Source organism: Giraffa tippelskirchi, chromosome 3 (assembly GCF_054371585.1).
Source record: "Giraffa tippelskirchi isolate mGirTip1 chromosome 3, T2T-mGirTip1v1.2.pri, whole genome shotgun sequence".
NCBI lineage: Eukaryota > Metazoa > Chordata > Mammalia > Artiodactyla > Giraffidae > Giraffa > Giraffa tippelskirchi.
The window spans coordinates 101289300-101310000 of record NC_137277.1 but is presented as its reverse complement, the minus strand read 5'-3'; the positions used below and the strand labels follow the sequence as shown (position 1 = coordinate 101310000).

At 37.6% G+C, this 20701-nt stretch overlaps 1 long non-coding RNA gene across 1 annotated transcript in view; it reads left to right on the top strand.

Moving 5' to 3' along the window:
• The window catches only part of LOC145542209 (uncharacterized), an 88852-nt gene that overhangs the window by 11930 nt on the left and 56221 nt on the right, over positions 1 to 20701 (top strand). Inside the window, exon 2 of the long non-coding RNA XR_014079667.1 lies at positions 11250 to 11466. This is a non-coding gene — a long non-coding RNA (uncharacterized LOC145542209). The remainder of the gene's footprint in view (positions 1 to 11249; positions 11467 to 20701) is intronic.

The window sequence follows — 20701 nt, the reverse complement described above, 5'->3', positions numbered from 1 at the left end:
GGTCTCAGGCAAGATATTTAACCTCTTTGAGCTTTAGTTTCCTCCTTTGTGTAGTAAATTGGTTCAACAATGTGATATGGCTGTAGGGATATGTATTTTCTATTCCTACTTAGTGTGAACTGGGTGATGTTGGATTGCCTACAACTAATACAGTGTTGCCACTTCCTCTTTCTCTAAGGGGTCCAGTGCCTCAACTGTAAAGTGAACTATTTAGATTAAGCCCAAAATTTTTAGAGTTTCCTTCTCAGCAAGAATAATTTTGGTATAGAATTTGAAATGTAAGACATTTCAAGGACAGTGTCCAGGTCATGTTTAAAATATTTAATTTGGCCTGGGCATAGAACAATTGAAACAACCACCATCTGGAAAAAATGGTATGGCCATCTAGATGTTTACTGGCTGAATAATCATAATAGTTTATGTAAGGTTTGCAGTTGTTCAAACCAGTGATTTCATTTGTGGTTTCCATTTGCAGACTGTGTGCTTTTGAATTTTGGGCAGAGCAATGGTTCTCAAAATTGTGATCCAAAATCAGCAGCTTCAACAATATCTGAGAATCTGTTGAAAAGGCAAGTTCTCAGCCTCCACCCACTTGGTAGTGGGTCTTTTTAGTGAATCAGAAATTCTGGGTGTGGGCCCAGCAACCTGTGTTTTAATTAGCTTTTCAGGGGGTTCTGCCGTATGCCCAATTTAAGAACAGCTTCTCTGGATGATAAATCTTTGGTTACCTACTTCAACATAGACCAGCTCCCACAGTTAGGGCATTCACTTGGATTAAAAAAGAAGGAACAAAAAAGAGAGGCCAACAAATAAATAAATAAAAGAAGAAAGAAAAAGATGGTAAAGTTAAGGAAACTTGACCTTCGCTGGCTGGTACGATGCTACAACAGTTGCCTATTTTATAGGGGTTCTTGTTAACAAGGAAGTCATGCATTACCCACCCTAGCTTACAATTTACCTTCTAGGTGGTAAGCAAATGACTTCTATGGTTCTTTTCTGGTCTACTTTATTTTCTCACCTTAATCTCCAGGGGATCTTCCTGACCCAGGGATCAAACCTGGGTCTCCTACATTGCAGGCAGGTTCTTTATCGTCTGAGCCACCAGGGAAGCCCAAATCTCTGCTAGTGATTATTTTTTCCCCTTCAAAGTGTTTGTAGAGCTCAGCTGGTCCACCTTCTGTGTGAGGATGCTTACAAAGTCGTACCACTGCTCATTTCCTACATTCTTATCTGTTGATCACCTCGGGCAAGAACTGTCCCCATCCTTCCAACCCACACTTAGACTCTGTGCCAACCCCATAATCCATTTGCCTATATCCATGACATATTTCTCTCACCACACTTGCAGATCCTGAACATTCTGCCCTTATTTTCAGAAGGAACCTCTGTGATTTGTCATTTAATTGTTTGTCTGATTCTCAGAGACCTCTGAATAACAAATAAAAAAAAATTACTAAAATGGGAAGCTATGATTATATGTCCCTTTAGTCCTCCTCGGAGAAGGCAATGGCACCCCACTCCAGTACTCTTGCCTGGAGAATCCCATGGATGGAGGAGCCTGGTAGGCTACGGTCCATGGGGTCGCTAAGAGTCGGACACGACTGAGTGACTTCACTTTCACTTTTCCCTTTCATGCTCTGGAGAAGGAAATGGCAACCCACTCCAGTATTCTTGCCTGGAGAATCCCAGGGACGGCAGAGCCTGGTGGGCTGCCGTCTATGGGGTTGCACAGAGTCAGACACGACTGAAGCGACTTAGACTTAGTCCTCCTCAATAGACTGGCCTTGAGAAGACCATTGATAATTCTTTGTGAAATTGAATCGCATCATTTAACCCTTCCTCACTAGTCATTTCGCCATCTCTCTCTGGCTATACTGACTATACTTTTATTTGAAGGAAGGATTGCTTCATGATTCTCATACAATAAAGGTCTATCTATGTAGCAGGTGTATATATATAAATATATAGACACAAGGTCATGCTGAATTTAGGAGTTTTAAGAAAATCTGCTAAGCGGATGGATCATGATAGAACTTTTATTAAAACTCCTTAAATCTTTTTTAATGTTTCGGTCTTGTAGTTTTTTTTCCCACTAGTTTTGGCTATTAGAAGTATTTCCAGTAAGCTTTATTCTGTTAGCCACCGTTTTGGATGCTTGCTCACTGGTGTTAAAATGATACACCTCTCACTCTGTGGCACTTGCCAATTTAATGAGTCCACCTCCTCTGCTACATCCAGTTAATTGATAAAGAAGTTAGAATAGCTGTATCTTTCACTGCCTGGGTGTAGCCTGCTTGACATTTCAGTACTGCTCTTGGAATTGCAGGATCGGTTACATTTTGTAAGGCAGTTTTGTGTAGAATGTGATTGAGCTTTCTAGATTTATGCATGTCACTTTATACTCTCAGGTTTGTCTCACAGAATCATTAGAGACAGTTCAGTCTGTTATTTGTTGCTCTTTATGGCATCATATTGCTCTCATGGGAGTTTAATAGAGGCTTTTAAAATTTATAACTGTATATTTGATAGAAATTTAGAGAGATTCTCAATTTCTCTACATAGTAAGATATAGAATTTCTTTCTCAGTTTCAGTGATTGTCAACCCATCAGTATTCAAAGATAGGACTTTGTACAAAACTTCTGTTTGTTTTTCTGTACAGCTGAATAAAAGCCAGTTGACTATATTTTTAATGCACTTAGCCTTTTTAGTAATTGTCTACCTCTGAGTTTCCTGCCCTGAATTTTGCATTCACTGTATTTGTAAAGATGAAAGAGAAAGAAGCTTTTAAGTCTTCTATTGGTAACATCTATTATTAATCTCCTTTACCTGTTTAATAAAGGAGTCATATTTTCTTTTTTTCTACCCATTTACCTCTTCAAACCTCCAACTTCACTTGACCCTGCCATGTAGTGCTAGAAATAGTGTAAATAAGAGTTTGAAAGACTAGCAGTTCCTACAACATTTTAATACATTTCAATTTTGCAGCACAGTGAATACTGACAATATATTTGGGATTTTAAAAATAAAGGAAAGCAAACTATGAATGCAGTAAGAATTTTTAATTTCACAAAACTCAACAGGGGTAAGGAAGCATTTTTTTAAAAAATTTTGCATACTAAGTCTACCAAGTCATTATAAAATTGAAGAATTTAATTTGCTTGTACAACACGTTGAGTCTGTATTAGATTTTTTAAATGTTTTTTAAAACTGATATTTAAAATAAAATACTGTTTCAGGTGTCTGTGTTCCTTAGAAGACATCTATATATTTAAGTAACATTTGAGTAATATGCTTTAGACTAGTCAAGTTTATTTAAAAATAAAACTGACTTAAACTTATAAAATTAATTTTTTTCTTAGATGGTTATAATAAATTTACCAGATCAAGGAATTGCATTCTTTTATTTTAATAACTGTCACCTGGATTAAGAATTATGCTTAGTTTTAAAAGTGCAAACAATACTACTACTTCTAAATTTATTTTGTTAATGAAGCCACTACATAAATTTAGCACTTTTTTTTTTATTAATTGCTTACACTGAAAAGGGCTAAATTCAGAATAACTCTCTGTTTCAAAGACCTAATTGCCAAGGACCTAGTCTTAATATTAACTAGGATGATTATTATGCAAAGCATACCCACCCAGAATGTTTGCATAGCTATCACAAGCGCTTTCATAAATGATGCTTTAATTAGTCTTAATTAGAATTTGTTTAAGTCAGCAGGGAATGCAGGGCCCGTGAAATGATGTATGTAATAAGCATCAGGCTCACTTTTTACTTGGGGAATAGAGCTGACAAAATCACATCACGTTAAATTGATTCAGTCAGAATTAAAATTCTTATGGTATTAATTAAATGGGGGATCTCATTAGCAGGCTACAGGGTGACGGAACGACTCTTTGGTGACCAGATGTGAGGAAAGAAGCACGGAAGGAGAGAGTACCATTAGACCCCAAAGTCATCTAATTCTTAGATATAGACACAATGACATTCAACCTGGTTCTACGTTGTCCAACTGTGTATATAAGATTAACATACCAGGAACTCAGAACAATTTTTTTGTTTGTTTGTTTTTGGTTATTTGATGTCTTCAACCTTCTTCATCCTTCACCTCAGTAAAAAAAAAATTCAGAGTACTCAGAAACATCATTTTTATTTGACAAAACAACTCAGTACCCCTGGGAATCAATAATTAATTAAAATGGATAAATGTGAGTTTTGTTATTTAAATACATGTTTTTTCTTTTTGGACATGAAATTCATTGAGAAATTTTATCTAAGATTCTTTCTTAATTTCTTACCTACATTTCTTCTCATTGTATAATCACATAAATTATAGGGTATCAATCAATGCATTCACAGAGACATGGGTGACTTTCCTTCTCTCTGCTGTTTGATAAGGAAAGAAGACACATCTTGTTATTTGTAAAGCAGTTCTGAGTTTGCAAGTCTAGTCATAGATGGATGATATTTACTTCCAATTAGCATATGTTTTGTGAATGGCAAGGGGCATATGCTGCGGCTGTGTACATTTTTGGTCAATATTAACAATTTAAGCTTTTGGCTTCATTCCTTCAGGCACGTATGAAAAAGGGATATTCTTCTTCTAAATGCTGAATGAGTAGAAAAGATATGAAGGCTAAACCTTCCTACTGAAAGACATTGAATTAGACAGCTGGTATTTAACTACAGAGGAAGTGAGTCTTAATTGTTATTCATAGGAAAACATGAGTCTTTTGAAAACACAGTCACCTCTTTAAAGTAAAAATCAGAAAGTTAATAGTTGGTGGAATTTAAAAATTGTCTCCACTCACACTTTGTTATACATTAGTAAATAAAAGTGCAATATCTACTGTAGACTACCATCTATTTGGGAAAATGGTTTTGATTTCTTTTTACTTTAAAATGAATAGATTTCTTTGGTATTTGAGTGGTAGAAAATACCCTAAGACTATCAAGGAGAAGATAGGCTCTGGGTAAACTGTTTCTTGGGAAGAGATACATCTTAGCTTCCAAATAGGACAGTAGGTTTTAGCCTCAAACATTAGTTTCCTCTTTCTAGTAATTTTTATTTTTATGGAAGTAATCTTATGTTGTCATTTCCTGTTCCATTTAGATTCTTTTCCCCCCAAAATGAGGTACCCAGATTTAAAGGCACAATATAGATGGTTAAAAAACAGCTTAAGTGTGTTTCACTCTACTTTGAAATGTTTTGTATATTTTATATCTTGACTATTTCACCCCTTTCTGACAGGTTGTTGAGAGTTTAAGTAAAACATAACAACAATGACCAGCCTTTCAAATCCTGAGAACATTTTAAAAAGTCAAAACACACTATGCCAATGCCTTTTTAGCAGAGTGTAACAAATGAAAATATACTTGTGTAGGCATCCACTTTTAAAAACCTCATTCTGAAATCAGTTTAACAAGGACAAAAACTGATCTAACGTTGGGCCATTTCCTTGACAACACAAAGAAAGAAAATGCAAGTTCATTCTGAGCTGATCCTTTTTGCAAAGATGCTGTGATGCAGAATAAACATTATGGAGTATACTTCTTTTTTAACATTTCCAGACACAAAGTCAAGTGGCTTGTTCTTCCATGGTGTTATATAGCATATGCCAGATAAACCAACAACTGTATTGGTGACAAGGTATTTTGCATATCAGTAGCTGAGTAATTAAACATACATACTAAGATGGTCAGCCTTGAAATGAATTCTGTGTTGGCTCCTAGGAATTTATATGAGATCTGCTTGCTTCCACGTTCCTCTATAATATATTTCAGGCTTTTTTTTTTTAAAGTTTAAGATGTCTAAAACAATAATCCTAGTTTGTTGCCACACTCAATCATGAGTGGAAAAAAATTTCCCAACACATTCTATTTAGGAAACTGGCTTTCTCATGGCTATTTTTCTTCTTGGGAAAAAAAAATACCATATTTATTTTATAACTGTGCCTGGAGCCAACTCCTGTGTTCCTTGCCTTTAGCAACAGACAAACCTCTACTGAGGCCTTTTTTACAGCCTAAAGGAATATAGTAAAAGGTTACATAAACATTCAGAAAAATAAATTAATAACCCCAAGCCTTCTAAATGTACTGAAGAGGGACAGGCTATGTAGTATGCAATGGTTTTGATTTAGGTAAGGTCTGCTGTCCAATATTCAATTCCATTTGTAAAATTAATAGCTCCTCCATGAATTGAATGCATTTAAGCTTAGAAACATCTCCTTGCTACCTCATAATGAAGGGTATGGGATTTAGAATAACAGAGGCATATATTTGCATATTGCCTCTTCCATGTCCTGGTTTAAGACATTTGAGAGATCACAAAAATTCTGTCTACCTTACATGAAGGATGAATGCTTGCCTCATATCCTAAGCTGTACTCCATGAGAGCAGAAGACTAGGTCTGTCTTGTTTTGCCCAAACCCAAAATATCATATCACTCAATATATTTTTGTTGAATGAATAAAAGAATAAATCAAATCACCTTACTTTCATAGTGATAAAAGAAAGTTTTATATTTTGCAACTATCAGATCATTTCTTGAGAGCAGTTTGTGATCCATGAGGAGAGAGGAGAAACACAGGCACTGAAACAGTAGGAAGTATTGATCTGCAGCCATGGGTGAACCAGAACAGGGTACCAAGAATGGATGTATAAGCCTGAAGAGATGTGTTCCCTGCTACGTAATATTGTCTAACTTGAACCCCAAAACAACATCAGAGCTCTTGTTATAACATGAGGAAACAACAAGAAACTTAGAATATTGAGAAATTTGTTTTGTTCATGGAATGCTTGTTGGGAACATTTCATTAATTCAAACAATAACTTCAAAATTTTCCTTTATATAGCTTTAATCTTTTAATGTGACATGGCTAAACTCTTTTTACCCCTTTTTAATTTAGATTAAATTGTACAACAAAATTGACCACACAACATGGTTTTTAGAAAGCTTGGAGGGAAAGGAATATCATACATTTATGATTCTTGAGATTATGACAAATAATGGGAAGGGACATTCCGCCTTGGTGGATTAATGCTAAATCAGAAGTCATATGGTCTTTGTGACCCTGGGTTAAGTCCTTTAGTTGCTACCACTTTCACTATTGTTAAATGGTCAGAAAGAGTAATACCATGATATTTTAAATAGCAAAGATATTCTTAGAATTAGGGCCAAATAAGAAAGCCAAGAATACAAGGAATCCACAGAGAAGCTGACCACATTTTATTAGCATTTATCAGAAGAGGTGCCTTTTATTTCCTGGTACCACAGACCCTACCAACTGTTACTGACTGTGCTTAAAACATCTCAGTCAAAAATCTTAAGGGCATTGAATTATTTATTTCTATTATATCTCTCTAAGTGCTCCCTTAATATGTAATTCTTTCATAGAGTAATATGCATACAACATCTTTGTATGATCTGGGAATTTTATGCAGTATTGAGTAATAAAGAGTGACTGTTTTTTTTTTTTTAAGAGTGAGGAAGTTTTGGTGTTTGAGTGCTGACCGCTTTCCTGCCTCACTTCTACATCTTTCCCTCTGCCTTCAGCCCTCACTTCTTTGACTGTGATGCGAAGGAAGTTCCAACCATGCCAGCCCCATCAGTGCCTGTGGGACCCTAACCTCAGTCTTACTCCTTAGCCACCTTTAATAAACTCCCACGGCAGACACTTTTCCCTGCTCTCTTAAGTCATTTTTGGACCAGCTTGGGAGCCAGCCCTGCTCTTCCCAGGGGTATTCACTGTGATGAATAAACCTTCGTATATTCTCTTGTGTATATCATCAGTCTCAACATCTGAACCGGATTGTAAGCATATGAGTCCATCCTGCCTCTGAGAGGTGATCACAACACCCATTCGATATGTGACCTTCCCACAGACAGAAGTTAAATGCTGAACGGAGAAGAGAAGGATCTGTTTGTTTGTTTGTTTTAATACAGTGTACATTTTGTCTGTGATTTCTTTAAGACCCTGGATGCCCTGTGGACCAACAGCTCTGTATTAGGCCAAAAAGAACTAGATATTGATATGATTAAGAATATCAACAGCAGGGACAGAGGTTAGGATGAAAACTTGAAGGGCTATCAAGTCTCATTTCTTCAGGGCACAAGTTGATCTCCAGCTGGGATCAGAAATTTTCCCTAGTGGTGTAGCACTGCCTAATTAGCTGCATTAGGGAAGATTCTGCCTTTCTCTGAGCACTGGCCTCAGTTGGAGACAGGAAACTCACCTACTTCAGTGGTAAGGCTGGAATACTTAATTAATTAATGATTGCAGCATATTTATGATTTTGGGATAAAAGGGCTTTAGGAGTGAAAATATTACTATATTTCTTCCTATTGCTACAGGGAAACATGGGTCACTTTTGGCAAATTAATGAATCCAAATTGAAATACATTTTTCTTTACCCAAAGACTGATAAATTGTGAATACCTTCAGAATCTCTTTCCTCTCTGTTAACCTTAAAAGCTTGGATCAGTTTCGTAAAGTATGACATTTTTACTATAGAATTTGATGCTCTTGGAATAAAGCTTCACTGTAAGAGTATATGCTTGTCTTACAGTAAGCACTGTTATTTACTATAACAGTGGATGTGGAGAGGAAAATGGAGAAAGAGCCTGAATCCAATAATAAAAATCCTCTTTGTTCCTACAGATAAAGGCTCAAAGTAATGATGACTTGACAGATCGACATTAGGAGATAAGTCTAACTGATATTAAGTCAGAAAATCTCTCTCTTGGTTTTCTATAAAGTAAGTGTGGTGATAGTAGGAAAGAGCTCAACTAAATCACTGAAGAAATAAAGGTGAGCAGGGATAGATCCAATACAAGCTCTGGATTCATAACAAAGGCAGGTAGGGAAATAAGTCCTTAGGAAACAATGAAGGAAGAAATCAGGCGGTAGTTCTAGCACACGGAAGTATTAGCAGGATGGCAATAATAATGATGCATAGTCTTTGAAAAGATGGACCACTTATATCATCTTTCTTATTACTTCCTAGTGATCTTAAATAGAAAACAAAAAGATTATTACAGGTTTTTTTTCTCCTTTTAAGTTTTCTCTTACGTGTCTCATCTTTGGTATATAAACTCATCTTCAAATCTCAACTATTTTATGACTGCACCAAACTGCAGAAAAAGAATTAAGTTTTCTACTCACTACTTTCTCACAGAAATCTAGCATAGAAAATATTAGTGTATTTGCACTAGGCTACTTCACTGACTTTTAAACTTCCTAATACAAGAAAGGGACTTAGCAGGCAGAGGGGCTCCAAATATGTTGATCTACAGAGTGAAGCACAATTGATAAAGACCCAGCAGAAGACAGCTTTGGAGAAAATGATAAGTACGGAAAGAAGACCATTTTCTAAAGTGCCAAAAGCAATTACCACTTGCACTTTGACCTTTGCAATTTTTGTAAACACTAATAGGAAGGAAATGCATGAACAAAAGCTTACAGAATAAGACTTGGGTCAGATAAGGAATTCAGTTAGAGGATAAGCAACTATCAAGATGCTTTCTGGGTATCAGGAAATAGGATATCTCTTCTGAGATGGTTTTATAATGCTCACTACCACTTGGCAGTTCAGGAGGCAGTTAGAGCCTGTTTAAGAAAACGCTACTCATTTAAAAAAGGAGATTTCTTGCTCTTTTGCATTTCTAAGACTCTGCCTCCAAAAAACATGAAAAAGGTGGTACAATAATCTGGCTCATCCAATCAAAACCCTCCTTTAAGTATAAAGGAAACCTTCCCAGTGTAGAGGGCCTTGTTATCAAGCAAAGTATTGACCCCTAAAAGCCCCAAGCATTTCTTTCTCCACAGATATGATTTTAGAATCCTCTCATATTTATGTTTGTACTTGTCTTAGTTTCTATGTTGTCTACATATTTTCATTATGAAAAAGTATGAAACACTTGTATATGTAACATATTATGTATTTATGAGACTATCATGGATATGCATACACATATGTCTCTTTGGCCCAGTTAAAATTCAGGAAGTGATTCCCACATCTTGAACAAAGTATGTATGTTGGAGGTCATTTTTGAAGTTTAGAATTGAGCAGACTTTGTAGAGTGAGAATTTTCTATGTTTGGGAACGAGAACAAGAAAATACTGTGAAATAACCAACTAACCTACCATCCCATAAGTAATCCATAAAATCCTCTCAGACTCATTGGTTTACCTGACCTTCATTGTCAGTGTTTGAAAATATTTAGAAATGTACCAACTAATGCTTTATAAGTATTCATGTGGGAGAAAGAACAGAAATCTAAGAGCATAAGGAAAGAAGATTAAAAATTAGCCTAGGCTAGGGTCTCTGTTTAACTCACTTTCTTATCTGTGGTTCAGGTCTGTTGTGTATGTTAGTCTCTCAGTCGTGTCCAGCTCTTTGTGACATCATGGATTGAGGCCTGACAGTCTCTTCTATCTGTGGGATTTCCCAGGCAAGAATACTGGAGTAGGTTGCCATTCTCTATTCCAGGGGATCTTCCAGACTCAGGGATCAAACCCAGGTCTCCTGCATTGCAGGTGGATTCTTTACTATCTGAGCCACCAGGGAAGCTCTCAGATCTATTAAACACCTTTATGTTGGGTTAATGTCACCAGCATCTAAGAACTCCGTGATCCTAAATGTCATGTAAGTCTTGAAGGGGGAGTGGAACAGCATCATCATGAAGGAATCTCCCAGGATGGAAAGAAGTGAAAATAAGAATATGAGACATTTGGAAGAAGACAAATAAGAATACAGGGACTCTAATATTAATAAAAGAAAAAAAAGCTGATAGAAAAGACATTAACCACTGAGTGGTGACTATTGAGAAAGCGCTCCTTTATAATTATGATTATTTGCTTATTAAGCCCAGTCCATGAGATGGAATAAATAATAAATAGCATCCTTTAGTACCCTAGAAGAACTTTAGCCATCAATCTATGAATTAATCATCAAATATTTGTGAAGGAAAAACATGGTCCTGCAAGGATTTTATAATCTAGTTAGAAGAGATACACACACAAATAGTTAAAGGCATTATGTGATAACTTCTAGGGGAAACTGAATTTTTCAAATTAGCTCATACTAAAATCCATGATGAATTTCATTAATTCAGCGGTTTTACTCCTTCCTACCTCTGCCTCATGACTCAGGGTATAAAACCAGTCATCTCTTCCATACATGAATGTCCGTAGAGAGTTACTCAGTGTGCTCACAAGCTGTTCATTCATGTTTTCTCTCCAGCTTCCTCAGTGATGCCTATGAGACTCTTGAAAAATACTCACCTCTTCAGTGGCTGCCAGTGTCCTCTGTGAGATTACTCGAACTTTGGATACCACCACCCCTCCTTGTTAGAGTGCACAGGCCACACAGTGTTTTGTAAAACAGTTGGGAAGAAGACATATTCCATAATTGGTTTCATTGGTGTTGCATTAGCCCCAGAAGCAGTGCTACTTGAATCGTAAGTATCATAAAACCATTCTTGAAAATGTTGCTTTCAAATTCTTATTTATTTATTTATTTATTTATTTTTTTTTACTTTACAATATTGTATTGGTTTTCCCATACATTGACATGAATCCACCATGGGTGTACATGTGTTCCCCATCCAGAACCCCCCTCCCACCTCCCTCCCTATCTCATCCCTCTGGGTCATCCCGGTGCACCAGCCCTGAGCACCCTGTATCATGCATTGAACCTGGACTGGCGATTCATTTCACATATGATAATTTACATGCTTCAATGCCATTCTCCCATATCATCCCACCCTCACCCTCTCCCATAGAGTCCAAAAGGCTGTTCTATACATCTGTGTGTCTTTTGCTATCTCACATACAGGGTTATCTTTATCAACTTTCTAAATTCCATATATATGCATTAGTATACTGTATTGGTGTTTTTCTTTCTGGCTTACTTCACTCTGTATAATAGGCTCCAGTTTCATCCACCTCATTAGAACTGACTCAAATGTATTCTTTTTAATGGCTGAGTAATATTCCATTGTGTATATGTACCACAGCTTTCTTATCCATTCGTCTGCCAGTGGACATCTAGGTTGCTTCCACGTCCTGGCTATTATAAACAGTGCTGCAATGAACATTGGGGTACATGTGTCTCTTTCAATTCTGGTTTCCTTGCTGTGTATTCCCAGCAGTGGGATTGCTGGGTCATATGGCAGTTCTATTTCCAGTTTTTTAAGGAATCTCCACACTGAACTAAACAGACATTTCTCCAAAGAAGACGTAAAGATGGCTAACAAACACATGAAAAGATGCTTAACGTCACTCATTATCAGAGAAATGCAAATCAAAACCACAATGAGGTACCATCTCATGCTGGTCAGAATGGCTGCTATCAAAAAGTCTACAAACAATAAATGCTGGAGAGGGTGTGGAAAAAAGGGAACCCTCTTACACTGTTGGTGGGAATGCAAACTAGTACAGCCACTATGGACAACAGTGTGGAAATTCCTTAAAAAACTGGAAATAGAGCTGTCAAATTCTTGTTCTAACTGCTGTAAAGGTTTAGGGGGTTTCTGGTACCACTCAAGAACAGAATCAGCACCACTGTCTTTCTGGCTCATTGTTTTTCATATATTTCTATGTCCTAGATACTGTGTACCCTCCCTTCTTTTTTGATGCAAAATGAAACCCCCGTGGGTATTAGGTCATGCAAAAAAAATAAATATTGACTAAGTTGGATAGGATTGTGTCTCAACACTTTTTCTCCCTCTGCTGTGCTTGGGATCAGCTGTTTCCTGATTTGTCATGTTACTAGCAAGGAATTCAGGGGTGTGGAAACTTTTCTCTGGCCGGGGTAGTCAGAACAGGGAGGGAATAACAGGTGGCACTTGACCTCTGCTATAAGAATAGTTAGAGTCCTATGGGAGGTGGCTTTCCAAGTAGAAGAGTTATGTGGGGAGTGCTGTTGTGCCGTGCATCTCCCTGCTTCAGACCCAGGCACTCATGTCCTCACCACCAGTGATTGGCTGCTGAAACTCACAGCTGAGTCCTGGTCTAGGAATAGCCCTCAGCCCAAGGGACCTGTATCACCCAAGGTTATGGCCCCTTTCAAGGGGCAGTCGCACCCAATGCCTGGTTAACGTGAAGGTACAAAGACCAGTCAGCGTGACACTTCTCCAGGTCAGCCAGCTCTGAAGTTTCTCATGGATTTGATGGTGGGCTCTGTTGCAACAATATCACAGTTCACATTCTGCCTTTGCCAACTCCTTCTCCCATCACATTCTTATAGATGTTCCACAGATCACTTCCATTAAAAATCTTGTAAGTAAAGCTCCATGTCACAGTCACTTTTGTAGGAAACCCATCTAAGAAAAGTGAGGAATAAAATAATATTTTAGAGGACTGTGAATGTACCTGCTTGGCTAGAGTGGAAATTTCATGATGGGTGTTTTTGGGGGGCAAAATGCTCGAAAACAAAGTTTCCAGGAAGGTCCTTGATGCCAGATTGTAGTGTTGGGACTTTAACAGACCAAAATCAGTGAACACCTGGCACATGAGCTCACAGCAGCTTCTCCATCTCACATCTGGAGTGGACATCTGCAATGACCGCTCTCTTCCCTACAGAATTCCAGCTGGATTGGAGAATCCTCCTTTAGACTGAGAATCAGTCTGAATCATGTGTTAAGAAGCCTGCACCAACATAGCAATACATTTTTAGGAACAACTTACTATCTCTCTAATTTCTAAAAAGGACTCCTTACTCTAGTCTTGAGGCCTGTTTATTAGTCAAGAGTATTTATCTAATAGTAATTTTTTTCCAAAATATTGAGATATAGTTGCGTTACAGTGTTAGTTTCTGCTGTGCAACGAAGTGAACCAGCTATATGTATACACATATTCTGTCACTCTTGAGCCTCCTCCCTCCCTCCCCACCCCTCCCTCCTCCTCATCCCTCCTCTCTAGATTACCACAAATCACGGAGCTGAGCTCCCTGTGTTATATAGCGGCTTCTTACTAGCTATCTGTTTTACACATAGTAGTGTATACATGTCAATACCAATCTCCCAGTTCATCCCACCACCCCTTCCCCCTGCCCCCATGTCCACACATCTGTTCTCTGTATCTGCATCTCACTCCTACCCTGAAAAAAGGTCATCTGTATCGTTTTTCTAGATTTCACGTGCAAGCATGCTGGGTTGCTTCAGTCATGTCAGACTAATTTTGAGACCCTCTGGACTATAGTGCAGCAGGCTCCTCTGTCCATGGGGTTCTCCAGGCAACAATATTGGAGTGGGTTGTCATGCCCTCCTCCAGGGGATCTTCCCGACCCAGGGATCTATATGTGTTAACATACGATGTTTGTTTTTCTGATGTTCTTCACTCCGTATGACAGTCTCTAGGTCCATCCATATCTCTACAAATGACCCAATTATGTTCCTTTTAATGGCTGAGTAGTATTCCATTGTGACACATGAGTGGATAAAGAAGATGTGGTATATATCCAGTAGTCATTTGATTCACTTTATTCACTTAACATGTCAAATAGTCATTTGATTCACAAACTTTAATGCTTCCCTGAGATGGAAGTTAGAGGCACAAAGAACAAAAGAATGCATCTAAGTATTGAATATCTATCCACTATTAGGGAAGAAATTTCTTTTTGAGGACCATATCTTTGGGAATGTATTAAAATAGGCAGCTTTCTTATTATTAATATGCTAATAATCCTATCAGATCAGATAACATACATTCAAGGTAAATAAATAGAATTTTTAAAATGTACCAAAAATAATGGTCAAACATTACATGGTCAAACAAAATACCACATTTTCAATTTTGAATTTTCTCCAGTATTGCTGCCACACTCAACTCTGATGTTTTAGGTGGTCTTACTAAGCACGTCTTCAAAGTGGTCAGTGAGGATCTGTGCCTTGACTCAGTATCATGTGTTACTTGAGTAGGGTGACCACACACCCTCTGTCCAGGACTCTTCATTATTATGAGTAGTTCCCCCTTTCACTGTAAAAAAGGGTAGAGGGACTTCCCTGGCAGTTCAGTGGTTAAGATACTGTGCTTCCATTTCAGGGGGTGACAGTTCGATCTCTGGTTGGGGGAAAATAAATAAAAATGAAAAAGAGATAGTCTATTTTAAATAAATTCGCACTGATATTCCTGATATAAGTTGGATTTCAACCAAAGAAATGAAGCAAAAATTTATAATTGCATTCAAATTTCCATGGCCTAAATGAGATTTTCTGCTTAGTGAATTTTCATCCTTCTCTGTCATGGAACTCTAGCTGGAGGAGAAAGTGGTGAAAGGGTCAGCAGCTTCAGTTTATTCAGAACATCTGTCATGATTTTATCTCTGTTGCTTCATATTGTACATGTGGCCTGACATGTAGAAGGAATCTGGGCAGACCATCAAGAAAAATTACTATTAAAAAAAAACAAACAAGCAGAGAAGGAAAATTCTTCCTTACCAGAGAAGACGCAAGAGATGTGGGTGAGTGGGTGGTATGGTTGTATGCATGAGAGAGAGAGAGAGAGACAAAAAGCATAGTCTCTGAGATGTTTCTCAGTCCCCATCATGTCAGTTGACCAAAAAAGACCAAAAACAAAGTCAGTGAACTGTGAACAACCTTGGATCTTTGACTCAGATTTTCATTTAGAATTTTATTTTTATTTTATATTGTTGGGAGTCTGATAGTTTCCTACAGCATCAAACACCTCATTTTTTCCAAAGTAGGTATTCTAAATATCTTGATTCTATTTTTATTACTTATTTGACTTATAATATTATGCTAGATTCAGGAGTAGTGACTGAATATTTTTATAGGTTATACTCCACATAAAGTTTTTATAAAACTTTGGCTATATTCCTTATGCTATATACATTACATCCTTGCAGCTTATTTTATACCTAGTAGTCTGTACCTCCTAATCCTCTTCATCTATCTTGCCCCTCCTCACCCCTCTGGTAACCAAGAAACTAAAAGTGAGCCCATATCTGGATGCAAAGAGATGTTATCAGAATTTGTGAACTAAAAACTTTCTGCTTTGCAATTTTTTATGCACACTATTTTGACAAATATGATGGTTTGGTTTCAGGTCTTAGCAAAAGAGAACAAACAATGATGGAGGGAGTATTACTACTTGGCAGCCTTAATGATTAACAACAAAACTATCAGTAAACAACTCAAAACACATGGCATATTGGGGCTCTTTAGTGTATAGTGAGCCTTGAGGACATCTTTGTATGACAGAATCAAACAGTAAGCATTATTGATGATACTGATTGAGAGAGTCATAGAAAGATGCAGCTGTTAATATATCTCTTCTGTTCAAGAAGGCAGGGATTTTTAAAGATTTTAGAAAACTCTAAAATTCTTAAAGAAAAATGATTTGGTGCTCAGAAACACAAATATTAGTATCTGGAAAACTCAGTAAGACAGAAAGATACAATCCAGGGAATCTCATTGGCAGAGCCAATATTGTCCAGAAATAAATGCTAAAATTGAAGACATGCATAAGCACCGTCCATTTCTCTGCATTTATTGAATAGCACAGATGATATAATTAGCAAGATACACAGAGGTACATAGCCCCACAAACACAGCCATATTAATACAAGAATAAAATGCATATTTTCTTCTGAATTTGATTTCAGGAGTGCTCACTTTATCTCAGTGTTCTTCAGTTCAGTTCAGTTCAGTTGCTCAGTTGTGTCCAACTCTTTGTGACCCCATGAACCGCGCAGCACGCACCAGGCCTCCCTGTCCATCACCAACTCCCGGAGTCCACCCAAACCCATGTCCATTGTGTCGGTGATGCCATCTAACCATCTCATCCTCTGTCGTCCCCTTCTCCTCCTGCCCTCAATCTTTCCCAGCATCAGGGTCTTTTCCAATGAGTCAACTCTTTGCATCAGGTGGCCAAAGTATTGGAGTTTCAGCTTCAACATCAGTCCTTCCAATGAACACCCAGGACTAATCTCCTTTAGGATGGACTGGTTGGATCTCCTTGCAGTCCAAGGGACTCTCAAGAGTCTTCTCCAACACCACAGTTCAAAAGCATCAGTTCTTCGACACTTAGCTTTCTTTATAGTCCAACTCTCACACCCGTACCTGGCCACTGGAAAAACCATAGCCTTGACTAGACGGACCTTTGTTGGCAAAGTAATGTCTCTTCTTTTTAATATGCTGTCTAGGTTGGTCATAACTTTCCTTCCAAGGAGTAAGCGTCTTTTAATCTTCCTCAAGCACATGTTTATTTAGTTTGCTTGTACTGTTTCTTTCTCTCCTCTTCTTCTTCCCTATTACCACCTTCTCATTTTTCATTCTTTTCAGTAAACAGTAGTATGACAAAGACTTGCCTTTAGTCTCTGAAAAAAATGACTAACAGTAAAAAGATGAGGAAAAGCTATCCCATTCTAGGCCATTCTCCCTTACTCTCCTCCACTGGCAGATATTTTAAGATTTTACAGAAACTGAGTATTTTTTTCTTTTCTTTTTTAAAAAAACCTAGTCTAAACCTACTAAAACTTTCACCATGTCTGCTGCCTAATCCATTTTTTCATGGCCCATGTATATCCTCCTCTATAACCTCTTTTTTCTTGTCTTCTTATTGCTTATATGAGAATTGCTGGATAAATTATTCAGTTTTTCCTATTATCCAGTATATCTGCAATAAACTGATAATCTAGCTTTGTAAATACATTTACAATAATTTGAGTTAGCCTTCTCTTTTTATTTGCCTAACCGCCTGTCAGTCTTTATCTAGCTCTTTATACTCCGTTTTCAAGCCTTTGTCTAAGATGGACTTGAAGTACTTTGTTTCTGTTTGTTATATAATGAAGACAACCTGCTAAGTAGATGCAAATGCTAATTCTGTAGTTACTTTTCATTTCAAATGAAATTTCATTAGTGTTAAGTATGGAAAATTAATTGCTTCTTATTCACAAGTCTGCAGAACATAACCGCCAACTACAAATAACTATGTTAAAGGGTAATGCTATGGATTAACCATAAATCAACAGAGCAGGCAAACTCGGCATTAAGGCCAAAATCCAGGTGTATAGTCATGACCTCTAGTTTCTAATAAAGAAATAGATACAATCTCTTGGGCTGGAACAAGATTTTTCAAGTATTTTTTCTTTCATTCAACACTTTTTTCTTTATTTTGCATTTTCTTTGGGGCAGAGTCAGGGGATAAAATAGCAATAAGATAATCTCTGCCCTCAGAAAGTTTACAGTTGGCTAGTGAAACTGGTTAAGTGAAAATAGAGGGAGATTAACACTTTGATCTGTTATCACAAATGTTTTGAAAGGGTGACAGAAGAAATAGCTGGCCAAGCTACTTGTGAAGTTTCATGGGACCAGAGGATGTTAAGTAGAAACCCCAAAGTCAGTATTTACTCATATTTTTCCTTCTTTATCTTTTCCCTACTCTCTTCAGTGGGACTTACATTTCACTGAATGGCTAATGCAGTGATGTTCTAGAGTCTTCGTACTGGTTGGCAGCTGGTAGAAAACCCATTGTTAGCATCTCTTCTAACACTGTATCCAGTGACATCATGTTGGTTAGTCACTTGAATTTGGTGATGGGAATAGTATTTATACCATGGGAATTGACAAATGCTACCAAGCAAGATTTTTTTTAAAATTCCTACAAAGAGCAGGTGGTTAAACATTTACCAGCCCAGGGAAAGAAGTACTCCTTTATTGACTAAAAAAAGATGCACAACATGGAGTTGCAAATTAAGTTGTATGTAGGGCAAAATGAGGACTGCAGCCTGGGAGACAGCACCTCAGATAGTTCTGAGAGACTGCTCAAAAGAGGTAGTGGGGGAAGATCAATATATAATATTTTGGTGAAGGGGGAGTTCAATGCAATCAAGCGCTTATTTTATAAAAGAGTTTCTGCTAGCCATGAGGAGCTGATGTCACCATGAAGGGATTAAGTGTTTTTCTAGATATGAACAGTTGCAATGATTGGGATCATGAAATCAGTTCCTGAAAGTAGCTAATTATCTAAAGACCTGTTCCATCAGTTTCCCTGAAGCACAGAGTGCCTCACTCTCCACCCGAATTACCCTTAAAGAGTGTTGAAGGTCGACAGCCGCAGCAGCACAGGGTTCAATTTCTGCAGAGGCAGATGGCAAATGCCCTTCTTGTTGTTGTTTAGTCTCTGGAAAATGCTCTTGGCAAGTGCCAATTTGTAGTTGACACCTTAATTCTACTGGAAAATTTAGTGGAGGATAATGAGATAGAGTAGTTTTTTTCCTCTAATATTAGAAAGATATGGTCCAGATAAAGCAGAGATGAGAACCATAGTAAGATACTATCCCTACCTTCTTAGAAATTACACCAGGAAGGATAAGACAAGTCATCAGTCACTATATCTCAAGACTAAATCAGCAAAAAAAGTTCAAAGGAGGAAGGGAAGACTAGAAGGACTGCTCTAAAAGTACATTTCAATGGTTTGGTCCATGGATTGCCAAATAATTAGGGCCTCACAATTACTGTCATGTAAGGTCTATGGGTCACTCAGACAAAAATGGTGTTATTTTGGTGTATGAAGTTTCTCAGAGTTTATCATCCTGTTATCCTTCTGTGGATATTCCTATTCAATGTCAGCAACAGAAACAGACAGAGTAACATAGTGTTACAGAAGGTTGGCATAGACCTTTTAGTGTCTTGGTTTATACTTTATTACTCCGCAATACTGAGAAAGTAACATACACTCACAGTGATTCAGAGTCCTCTTTCTTAAAATTTGATTAGTACTTTTAGTGTCTTGGTTTATACTTTATTACTCCGCAATACTGAGAAAGTAACATACACTCACAGTGATTCAGAGTCCTCTTTCTTAAAATTTGATTAGTAATAGTACTTAACTCATAGGGTTTTTTTTTTTTTAAATTAAATTCATTAAAAATGTGAAAGCATTCAGCGCATGCCATATCATGTGATGTGCTCATGCTGTCATGTCTGACTCTTTGCAACCTCATAGACTGTAGTCCACCAGGCTCCTCTGTCCATGGGATTTTCCATACAAGAATACTGGAGTGGGTTACCCTTTCCTCCTCTAGGGGATCTTCCTGACCAAGGGATCAAACCTGAGTCTCCTGCATCTTTTGCATGGCAGGCAGATTGTTTACCCAATGAGCCATTGGGGAAGCCCCATATCATGCATACTTAGATGCTATCTGTTGTCTTTATTGAAACATATTCACAATGACTGGAAGTTTCAATAAAATGTGTTAGATGTGGTCAATTCTGTCTTTCCAAACACTTTTAAGAACTCCCAGAAATCACTGCTGACTCTTAAGCTTGACATATGAAGGTTATCCATAGAATCTTGGGCATTCACCCAGTTTCTCTACAACTAACCCTGAATATCTGTGGCACTATCTTCATCATTTTATGATATTATGAACACATAGAGTAGATATAATTTCTCTTTACAGTAAATATTGTTTCTCTTATAGTGTTGTTAGATTTACCTAATCAATGGTGGGGCTTCCCAGGTGGTTCTGTGGTAAAGAATCCACCTGCCAACACAGGACACACTGGCCGTATGCCTGAGTCTGGAAGATCCCCTGGAGAAGAAAATGGCAACCCACTCCAGTATTCTTGTCTGGAAAATTCCATGGGCAGAGAAGCCTGGTGGGCTACAGTCCATGGGGTCGCAAAAGAGTCACACACAATTTAGTGACTAAGCAACAACAAATCA